Below are 11,785 nucleotides of genomic sequence, written 5' to 3'. Positions count from 1 at the left end.
CAAAGGAACGACTCCGTTGGTCGATCGTAAATATTTGGGTTTTGAATACTCTGCCATTACCCGTGTTGTATTCTCCAGATGAGAATATCAGCACTGGACAGTAGTCACACCGGTGCGCTATTACGGCGCTGTTATGGTGCTTTTTCGTAAGTGAAACTGTAAGGTTTCACCCGGTTGCCATGATGACCACCCGGGAGGGGCTCTCCGGAGGCTGTGTCTCCTCCCAAGTATTTCACCTCTGTACCATCGACCTCAGACAACGACGGTGGGGCGAGTTCCCATCCCCCCGACAAGCACCGCTCTACGCTTCGATCCAGACTAGAACAGCCATGGATCGAGTATGGGAGGGAGGGTCATTGGCAGGTAGGCGGGAGCCACCGTACGTCCTATGGTGTAGGTGTTGGTTGTGAGGAGGAGGAACCCAGTCCAGAGAACAGCAAATATGCGCCTTAGGCTTCGCACGGCTTACCCCTCACGTCACTTCATCCTGCCAACCGTGTTCACCGTTGGGTTCTACGAGCGAGGAGGGAGGGGCAGAGCGTCACCGTGGGAGGACCCAGACAGGGGAACTTTGCCCAACCCCCCCCAAAGGATCTCCACCCTCTCCTCGCTCAACCTTATTATTTCCGATACCTTCTGCTGACGAGTCAGAGCCCACTATGCCCCTCTGAAGCTCGTCTAGTCCGGCTGCCGCGGCGATCACACAGAGGTGGGAGCGACCGCACCCCAGAGCTGCCCCACGCCCCATATATTTCGCCCTCACCATCAACCCCTGGGTCGCGACAGCGGAGGATTCCCTCTCTCCCGGCACGACACCAACCCAGTACTCCGGCCCCCATACTGAAGCAGCAGCGGACCGGAAGCAAAGGAGGTACACGACGGGAGAGGAGGAGCCGCTATAACGCCACGTGTGCAGGTCATGGCTGAGGGGGGCGGAGGACAGTCCGGGGAGCAGCCACACCCCCCATGTCACATCGACGCGCCAAACCAGCCTATAGTGGTTGGGTATTAGGTGTGTGAAAGGGCCTAGTATATTTCTTGCATTTTAAGGGGATTTGGGGTGAACTTAGCCATAACGTTTCCTTAAAACGACCATTCTTTGTCCCATTTCTATGGAGGCTATTTGCAAAAATCTGGAGGCTGGATTTGTTCTAGTTGCGTTGCCCTGGCATGCTACAACTGTCTTGTAGCTGCTCCGATTAGTCAGAGGGTGGGAGTCTTTCGCTCGCTGTCTTGTGTTCGGCAATATATCGCTTATTTCTTAATTGCCTTTAGGCCTCTTTACAGTCACCGTTCCCTAGAGGCCATTGTTGCCTACACCCTTTTCAGTTGAACTTTGTCCAGCTCCATTGATTGCATTACTCAATCGCCCTGCCGCCCTTCCAGTTGCCTCTTTGGTCGCATTTGTTCACCCCATTCCCAGCCTATTATCTCTGTATCCGTTCCAGCTTCATGCGTTAGGCCCAGGTCAGGGAGGTTCTGGTCATTCCATAATGGATGACTGTGACATCATCCGGGAAGCCGCCTACCCTAGGGGCATAATCGTCCTATCGATCAGTTTTAGCCAGGCCTCACCTGGATGGGCCCTCGACTATACCCAACCCATCCACGAGTCATCCTCCGGAAGAGCTATCAATCTGTCAATCCTTTCCGTGTCCGGGCCGGGTGAGGTTTCCCGTGTTGAGTCAAATTAAGCCGCAGGCTCCACTCCTGGTGGTGCCCTTCCGTCAATTCCTTTAAGTTTCAGCTTTGCAACCATACTCCCCCCGGAACCCAAAGACTCGTGGTTTCCCGCACGCTGCCCGGCGGGTCATGGGAATAACGCCGCCGGATCGCGGGTCGGCATCGTTTACGGTCGGAACTACGACGGTATCTGATCGTCTTCGAACCTCCGACTTTCGTTCTTGATTAATGAAAACATTCTTGGCAAATGCTTTCGCTTTCGTCCGTCTTGCGCCGGTCCAAGAATTTCACCTCTAGCGACGCAATACGAATGCCCCCGGCCGTCCCTCTCAATCATGGCCCCGGGTTCCAGAAACCCACAAAATAGAACCGGAGTCTTATTCCATTATTCCTAGCTGCGGTATTCAGCGGCGGCTGGGCGGCCTGCTTTGAACACTCTAATTTTTTCAAAGTAAACGCTCCGAGCCCCGAGGTACCGGACACCCAGTCAAGGGCATCCGGGGGGCGCCGGGAGGCCTGGGGGTCCGGGACCGGCGGTAGCTCGCCTCACGGCGGACCGCGCGGCCCGGTCCCCGAGATCCAACTACGAGCTTTTTAACTGCAGCAACGTTAGCATACGCTATTGGAGCTGGAATTACCGCGGCTGCTGGCACCAGACTTGCCCTCCAATGGGTCCTCGCCCATGGGTTTAGGATACGCTCATTCCAATTACAGGGCCTCGAAGGAGACCTGCATTGTTATTTTTCGTCACTACCTCTCCGTGTCGGAAATGGGTAATTTGCGCGCCTGCTGCCTTCCTTGGATGTGGTAGCCGTTTCCCAGGCTCCCTCTCCGCAATCGAACCCTGATTCCCCGTCACCTGTGGTCACCATGGTAGGCGACGGACCTACCATCGAAAGTTGATAGGGCAGACATTCGAATGAACCGTCGCCGCCGCGAGGGCGTGCGATCGGCCCGAGGTTATCTAGAGTCACCAAAGCGAGGCCGGGGGCGGACGGCGGCGGGTAGGCGCGAGGCCCCCCTCTCCACCGCCCGCGCACCCGCATGGGTTTTGGGTCTGATAAATGCACGCGTTTCCGGGGACCCACCCCACCCCGCCACATAGGGGGAGAAGGGCGGCCCAGGTCGGCGCTCGTTGGCATGTATAAGCTCTGGAATTGCCACAGTTATCCAAGTAACCGGGAGGAGCGATCAAAGGAACCATAACTGATTTAATGAGCCATTCGCAGTTTCACTGTACCGTCCGTGTGCACTTAGACTTGCATGGCTTAATCTTTGAGACAAGCATATATTACTGGCAGGATCAACCAGGTAGCCCCTCACACATCAGGTAAAATGCCAGAGGGAGAGGGGGGGAGAGGCGGCGGTTACCCACTGCCTACCCGCCACCCATCCGGCCTTCACGCAGAAGGGGGGTTGGGGTATGCCGCGAACGGGCATGGCTTCTAATCGAGGCCATCACCAGGAAGGTTCGTGCTTCGTAACGGGAACAACTGCGCCAGAGATGCCGCGCACACCTACCCGGCACACCAATCCTACCCCACCGCCAGCCAACACGCCCGGGGTCCAGCCCGGGAGGGTGGGGAGGACAGGGAGGGATGCTGCCCGGTTAAGGCGCACGCACAACACCAACTTACGCACCTATTCCCGTCAATGTAGGACATTCCGAGGCAGACGGGCCATCTGAGTCTATTTCACCCAATAAGCTAGGGTCGAGGACCGGGTGAAGACCCACCTCGCCCTCCTTTCGAATGCCCAAATCGGGGAGGATCTCACCCCACCCACAGCGGTCCCCTTTGTCAGATGACCGGGCGAGGGGCCTGCCCCTGGGGCATCGCGCACAATTCCCATCGGTCATGTGGTGGAAGGCGGTGGCACGTAGTTACGCGCTCAAAACCTAAGTCCGCTAAATCACGCCTTCCCCGAAACCTCGACGGCAGGTCAGCGATAACCAGCTACGGTTACCCGGACGTCCGGCAGGGAAAGGCCCGAGAGGTCACACCCTGCCCGGCTTGAGGCCAGAGCTCGAGGGTCATGGATGTCAGAGTGGACTGGTGATTTAAGGCTTCTCGCTTTCTGAAACGGTACCGATGGTTACCCACAATTAACTTTGCAGGAAACTGTGCTGCTGGTCACCCAAAAATAACTTTGTCTCTCAGATTGGTGCTGTTGGTTACCCACAACTGACATTGTGCGCTGGGCTGGCTGGCTGGCCGGCCTGGGCTTGCCTGACCTGGCCTGGCCTGGCTGGGCTGGGGGTGGCTGGCTGGGCTGGGGGTGGCTGGCTGGCTGGCCGGCCTGGGCTTGCCTGACCTGACCTGGCCTGGCTGGGCTGGGGGTGGCTGGCTGGCTGGCCGGCCTGGGCTTGCCTGGCTGGGCTGGGGGTGGCTGGCTGGCTGGCCGGCCTGGGCTTGCCTGACCTGACCTGGCCTGGCTGGGCTGGGGGTGGCTGGCTGGCTGGCCGGCCTGGGCTTGCCTGACCTGGCCTGGCCTGGCTGGGCTGGGGGTGGCTGGCTGGCTGGCCGGCCTGGGCTTGCCTGACCTGGCCTGGCTGGGCTGGGGGTGGCTGGCTGGCTGGCTGGCCGGCCTGGGCTTGCCTGACCTGACCTGGCCTGGCTGGGCTGGGGGTGGCTGGCTGGCTGGCTGGCCTGGGCTTGCCTGACCTGGCCTGGCCTGGCTGGGCTGGGGGTGGCTGGCTGGCTGGCCGGCCTGGGCTTGCCTGACCTGACCTGGCCTGGCTGGGCTGGGGGTGGCTGGCTGGCTGGCCGGCCTGGGCTTGCCTGACCTGGCCTGGCCTGGCTGGGCTGGGGGTGGCTGGCTGGCTGGCCGGCCTGGGCTTGAAGCCGGGAGACATGGGCCGGCCTACGACCCCACCACATGGAACCCGTTCACCAGCCGTGCCCGGGCACCCCACTATTAAGCCCGGGGACACTGACTTTGTTAAAATGCACTTGCCAGACTCATGTGCTGCTGGTGACCCATTTCAGTAATGCGTGCCGCTGGTGGCCCTCTTGGCCTTTACTATTTGGATTTGGGGGCTGCGTGCCGCTGGTGACCCAATCGAGTATTGTTTGACGCTGGTTGCCCACCTCACCTTTACTATTTGGATTTGGGGGCTGCGTGCCGCTGGTGACCCAATCGAGTACTGTTTGACGCTGGTTGCCCACCTCGGCTTTACTATTTGGATTTGGGGGCTGCGTGCCGCTGGTGACCCAATCGAGTATTGTATGACGCTGGTTGCCCACCTCGCCTTTACTATTTGGATTTGGGGGCTGCGTGCCGCTGGTGACCCAATCGAGTATTGTTTGACGCTGGTTGCTCACCTCGTCTTTACTATTTGGATTTGGGGGCTGCGTGCCGCTGGTGACCCAATCGAGTATTGTTTGACGCTGGTTGCCCACCTCGCCTTTACTATTTGGATTTGGGGGCTGCGTGCCGCTGGTGACCCAATCGAGTATTGTGTGCTGCTGGTGACCCACCTGGCTGTCACTACTGGAGTTTGGCCGGCCGCCGTTGGTGCTCTTACCGCCTTTATTCTCTTGGTAGACGGCTGGCTGGGCGCAGCCACTACGTCGCTATTGAAGCACCAGAACTTCCACTTCACCGAGCCACGGGGCAATGCACACCCGGGGGATAGTGTGCAAGCCTGGGCAGGGATTGGCAGACATGTCCTGGTGATCTATAGCCACGGAGTTTGGCTGGACACCACCAACCCACACTAAACTTATAAACCATGCCCAAAACGGACGACAGGAGCCGGCTTGCAGGGCGCAGGCGCAGCGTGGCCGTTACCACTAGCGGAGATCACTGATCGACCGAGCCACGGGGCAACGCACACCCGGGGGGAGATGTGCAACGCCCGGGAAAAACCCAACAGGACGCCCCGCAAGGCAACACACACGGAGACACCACCAACCCACACTAAACTTATAAACCATGCCCAAAACGGACGACCGGAGCCGGCTTGCGGGGCGCAGGCGCAGCGTGGACGTTACCACTAGCGGAGATCACTGATCGGCCGAGCCACGGGGCAACGCACACCCGGGGGGAGATGTGCAACGCCCGGGAAGGACCCAACAGGACGCCTCGCAAGGCAACACACACGGAGACACCACCAACCCACACTAAACTTATAAACCATGCCCAAAACGGACGACCGGAGCCGGCTTGCGGGGCGCAGGCGCAGCGTGGACGTTACCACTAGCGGAGATCACTGATCGGCCGAGCCACGGGGCAACGCACACCCGGGGGGAGATGTGCAACGCCCGGGAAGGACCCAACAGGACGCCCCGCAAGGCAACACACACGGAGACACCACCAACCCACACTAAACTTATAAACCATGCCCAAAACGGACGACCGGAGCCGGCTTGTGGGGCGCAGGCGCAGCGTGGCCGTTACCACTAGCGGAGATCACTGATCGGTCGAGCCACGGGGCAACGCACACCCGGGGGGAGATGTGCAACGCCCGGGAAGGACCCAACAGGACGCCCCGCAAGGCAACACACACGGAGACACCACCAACCCACACTAAACTTATAAACCATGCCCAAAACGGACGACCGGAGCCGGCTTGCTGGGCGCAGCCACAACGCCGCTATTGAAGCACCAGAAATTCCACTTCACCGAGCCACAGGGCAATGCACACCCGGGGGAAAGTGTGCAAGCCTGGGCAGGGATTGGCAGACATGTCCCGGTGATCTATAGCCACGGAGTTGGCTGGACACCACCAACCCACACTCAATCTATGCACCATGCCCAAAACGGACGACCAGAGCCGGCTTGCGGGGTAAAGGTGCAACGTGGTCGTTACCACTAGCGGAGATCACTGATCGGCCGAGCCACGGGGCAACGCACACCCGGGGGGAGATGTGCAACGCCCGGGGAGGACCCAACAGGACGCACCGCAAGGCAACACACACGGAGACACCACCAACCCACACTAAGACTAGGCACCATGCCCAAAACGGACGACCAGAGCCGGCTTGCGGGGTAAAGGTGCAACGTGGTCGTTACCACTAGCGGAGATCACTGATCGGCCGAGCCACGGGGCAACGCACACCCGGGGGGAGATGTGCAACGCTCGGGGAGGACCCAACAGGACGCACCGCAAGGCAACACACACGGAGACACCACCAACCCACACTAAGACTAGGCACCATGCCCAAAACGGACGACCAGAGCCGGCTTGCGGGGTAAAGGTGCAACGTGGTCGTTACCACTAGCGGAGATCACTGATCGGCCGAGCCACGGGGCAACGCACACCCGGGGGGAGATGTGCAAAGCCCGGGGAGGACCCAACAGGACGCACCGCAAGGCAACACACACGGAGACACCACCAACCCACACTAAGACTAGGCACCATGCCCAAAACGGACGACCGGAGCCGGCTTGCGGGGCGCATGCGCTACCCTGGAGATGCAAAATATGTATCGCTCAAAACCTAAGTCCACTAAATCACGCCTTCCCTGAAACCTTGACGGCAGGTCAGCGATAACCAGTTACGGCAGCCCGTACCTCCGGCAGAGAAAGGCCCGAGAGGTCACACCCTGTCCGGCTTGAGGCCAGAGCTCGAGGGTCATGGATGTCGGAGTGGACTGGTGATTTAAGGCTTCTCGCTTTCAGAAACGGTACCGATGGTTACCCACAATTAACTTTGCAGGAAACTGTGCTGCTGGTTACCCAAAAATAACTTAATTTGCAGAAACGGTGCTGCTGGTGCCCCAAACCGAACTATTGGGAGGAAATGAAAGGTTCAGTAGACTTTTTGCTCTGAATGAATGGCTATTAACATGGTGTAAAGGACAGAAATTGCTCTTTGCTAATAACTGGAATCTTTCCTGGGAGCGTCCTAGGCTCTTCCGTGCTGACGGCCTGCACCCCAGTCGAGCCGGAGCTGAACTCCTGTCGGACAACATCTCTAGATTACTTCGCGCCATCTGATTAGCAGGTAAAAATTCACAAAATTTACATTATAGCCACCTAGACTCTTGTTTGTCCTACTTAAACATCAGTAACGCATATCTGGCAAATCCTATAGAGACTGTGTCTGTTCCTCGTATTATTAGATTAAGAAATAAACGTACTGTGAGCTCCAGAAAAAATCTATTAAAAATCAAACCAGAAAAACCAGTTGAAAGTGAAAATACAAATTTCGTAAAGCTTGGTCTCCTAAACATCAGGTCACTTGCACCTAAAGCACTTATCATTAATGAAATAATAACAGAAAACAATCTTAATGCACTCTGTCTCACTGAAACCTGGCTGAAACAAAATGACTATATTAGCTTAAATGAAGCAACTCCTCCAGGATTCTTATATAAACATGAGGCTCGTCAAACTGGTCGTGGTGGTGGAGTTGCATCAATCTTTAGTGATTTCCTTAATATTAAACAGAGAAACGGACTTATGTTTAGCTCCTTTGAAGTATTATCGCTTAATGTTCAGCTTCCAGATACTATACAAAAACCTATGTTATCTCTCGCTTTAATCACCATATATAGACCCCCAGGACCCTATGTTAAATTTCTAAAAGAATTTTCTGATTTTATTTCTGACTTACTAGTCAAAACTGATAAAATGCTAATTGTAGGTGACTTTAACATCCACATAGATGACGCTAATGATACATTAGGGCTCGCGTTTATGGATTTAATACACTCACTTGGGATAAAGCAAAACGTTGTGGGTCCAACCCATCGCTTAAAGCATACATTAGATCTAATTCTGTCTTATGGAATCGAGGTTATTGACGTAGACATTATACCACAAAGTGATGATATTACAGATCACTACCTCTTGCTATATAAGCTGTGTTTACCTGAAATCAGCAAACCCGCTCCAATACTCCGCCCTAGTAGAACTATTGTTCCGTCAACTAAAGATGAGTTTATAAATAACTTACCTGATCTCTCTCTATTTCGTAATGCACCCGCAAACTCAAATGATCTTGATGTAGTAACCAGCAGTATGGATGCCATCTTTACTAGCACACTAAATACTGTGGCACCCATCAAATTAAAAAAGGCTAGAGAGATTAAAACTATACCATGGTATAATAGTCTTACTCGTGCGCTCAAAACAGCAACCCGCGCCCTGGAACGTAAATGGAAAAAAACTAATTTAGAGGTCTTTAGAATTGCGTACAAAGACAGTATGTCCAGCTATAGGAGGGCTCTAAAATCTGCCAGGACCGAGCACCTGCGCAAACTGATAGAAAATAATCATAACAATCCTAGATTTTTATTTAACACCATCTCTAAATTAGCAAATAATCGGTCATCCTTGGAACAAACTACTCCACCGCAAATTAGTAGTGATGACTTCATGAATTTTTTCAGTGATAAAATAGAAGGCTTTAGACAGAAAATAGGAGATGCCAAACTTTCTGCACCGGCTTATACTCCAAATCCTGTAAATATTTCATTGAATCATAATAATAACCTACACTGCTTCAAAATCATAGAACACGAAGATTTAGTGAAAATTATAAATAGCTCTAAACCAGCTACGTGTATGCTGGACTCAATTCCAACAAAATTACTGAAAGAGCTGCTACCTGCTATAGGAGAACCTCTTCTTAACATTATTAACTCTTCTTTATCTATAGGCCATGTTCCAAACTCTTACAAGCTAGCTGTTATTAAGCCTATTATTAAGAAACCGCAACTAGACACCAACAACTTAGCTAACTATAGGCCTATTTCAAATCTTCCATTTATGTCTAAAATACTAGAAAAAGTTGTTTCCACTCAATTATGCTCTTTTCTGCAGACGAACAATATTTTTGAAGTGTTTCAGTCAGGTTTCAGGGCTCATCACAGTACAGAAACCGCCTTAGTGAAAATAACCAATGATTTACTCTTAGCTGCTGACCGAGGGTGCGTCTCGCTATTAGTTTTACTCGATCTTAGTGCGGCATTTGACACCATTGACCACAATATCCTCATAAATCGCTTAAAGTCTACAGGTGTCCTGGGACAGGCTTTACAATGGTTTAAGTCATACTTAACTGACCGTTACCAGTTTGTGAATATTAATGTACAGCCTTCACAAGTCAGCCCAGTAAAGTATGGGGTGCCTCAAGGATCAGTTTTAGGCCCTTTACTGTTTACAATTTACATGCTACCTCTGGGAGACATTATTAGAAGACATGGGATCAGCTTTCACTGCTATGCAGATGATACTCAATTATACATTTCAACTAAACCTGACGAGACGTCTGAACTTTCTAAACTAACTGAGTGTATCAAAGACATCAAAGACTGGATGACCAACAATTTTCTTCTCTTAAACTCCGACAAAACAGAATTATTACTTATTGGGCCTAAATCTAGCACACAGCAGATCTCGCAACTCAATTTACAATTAGAGGGATACGAAGTTAGCTTTAGCTCTACTATAAAAGATCTGGGTGTCATATTAGACAGCAATCTAACTTTTGAAAACCATATATCCCATGTCACAAAAACTGCCTTCTTTCATCTGAGAAATATCGCTAAATTACGAAATATGCTATCCATCTCAGATGCAGAAAAGCTAGTCCATGCTTTTATGACTTCGAGACTGGATTACTGTAATGCTCTATTTGCTGGCTGCCCAGCATCCTCTATTAACAAACTTCAATTAGTACAAAATGCAGCAGCCAGAGTTCTGACCAGGTCTAGAAAATATGATCATATAACCCCAATTTTATCCTCCTTAACCTGGCTGCCTGTTAAGTTTCGTATTGAATTCAAAATATTACTTCTCACCTATAAAGCTCTAAATAATCTAGCTCCTGTTTATCTAACCAACCTTCTGTCTCGCTACAATCCAACTCGCTCTTTAAGATCTCAAAACTCAGGGCTTCTGGTAATACCTAGAATAGCAAAATCGAGTAAAGGAGGTCGAGCCTTCTCTTTCATGGCTCCTACACTATGGAATAGCCTTCCTGATAATGTCCGAGGCTCAGACACACTCTCCCAGTTCAAAACTAGATTAAAGACCTATCTGTTTAGTAAAGCATACACTCAATGCATCACCTAGCGGGTTTCCACACAGGCTTCTGCATCTTGCTTATATACACTATGAACAGCAGCTACGCTTATTATTCTCTTTATTCTCTATTTTCACCTGGGGATACTCATCCCGAGATCCTCAGATTATGCGGAGTCACTGATTGGATCCATGACCAGCGACGAGATGATCCCAAGGATTCCATATCCGGGACCAGGCCATATCCTGAGCTGCTGCTGCGCTCCAGGGACAGACGAGTCTTCGCTGAGGCCATCTTCCAGCCTCCACCACGGTGACTGAAGCTCTGCACAAGACTTTTGGCCAGCGGAGAAATTAAAATGGTCGTGCCCAACTGAGTCTGGTTCTCTCAAGGTTTTTTTTCTTCACTCCCATCAGGTGAAGTGTTTTTTCCCTCTCCGCTGTCGCCACTGCCTCGCCTGGTTCAGGATTGGTAGAGCTACGCATCGATGAATTTGCTCTTCAGTGTTTGAACTCTCAGTAATGATTAAATCACACTGAACTGAGCTAAACTGAACTGAACTTAACTTAAAACCTGAACCACACTGTACCAGTTACTATGACCATTTATGTGAAGCTGCTTTGACACAATCTACATTGTAAAAGCGCTATACAAATAAAGCTGAATTGAATTGATTTGAAAAGCCCTGCTTCAATGTTTGTTAGATAAGGATTTCTGACCATCTGTTGCTTCTTATGTCTTGTGAAATATTCAAGCTTTTGTGGCTAGTTGGTCTAGGAGTATCATTCTCACTTAGGGTGCGAGAGGTCCCGGGTTGAAATCCCGGACGAGCCCTTGCAGTTATTCTGTTGTTTTACAGGGCATTATGGCTTTCATAAAAAACGTTTTTCAAAGAATTCCAGTTTGTCAGCAGATAGTGTCGGCACATAAAACATTCCTTTGCATAGTGGCTTGGTTGTCTAGGAGTATGATTCTCGTTCATGCCGTGAGAAATCCCAGATTCAAATTTCGGTTGAGCCCTTACAGTTGTCTGCTGTTTTGTAAGGGCGTTGTGGCTTACACAGAGGCCTTTTTTCTGAGAATGCCAGTTCGTCAGCAGATAGTGTTGCTATATAAAGTTGCTAT

At 52.1% G+C, this 11,785-nt stretch overlaps 1 protein-coding gene across 2 annotated transcripts in view; it reads right to left on the bottom strand.

Annotated features, from left to right (window-relative positions):
• LOC137491572 (uncharacterized) overlaps positions 1-1,523 on the bottom strand; it is a 22,042-nt gene extending 20,519 nt beyond the window's left edge. For both annotated transcript variants that reach the window (XM_068220803.2, XM_073948433.1), the window contains exon 1: positions 1-1,523. This exon is cut by the window's left edge and continues 585 nt beyond it. The gene's annotated coding sequence lies outside the window, so the exon portion shown is untranslated.
• Between the last annotated feature and the right edge of the window lie 10,262 nt (positions 1,524-11,785).

Source organism: Danio rerio, chromosome 4, assembly GCF_049306965.1.
Source record: "Danio rerio strain Tuebingen ecotype United States chromosome 4, GRCz12tu, whole genome shotgun sequence".
Classification (NCBI taxonomy): Eukaryota; Metazoa; Chordata; class Actinopteri; order Cypriniformes; family Danionidae; genus Danio; species Danio rerio.
This window is presented reverse-complemented; position numbering and strand designations above follow the sequence as displayed.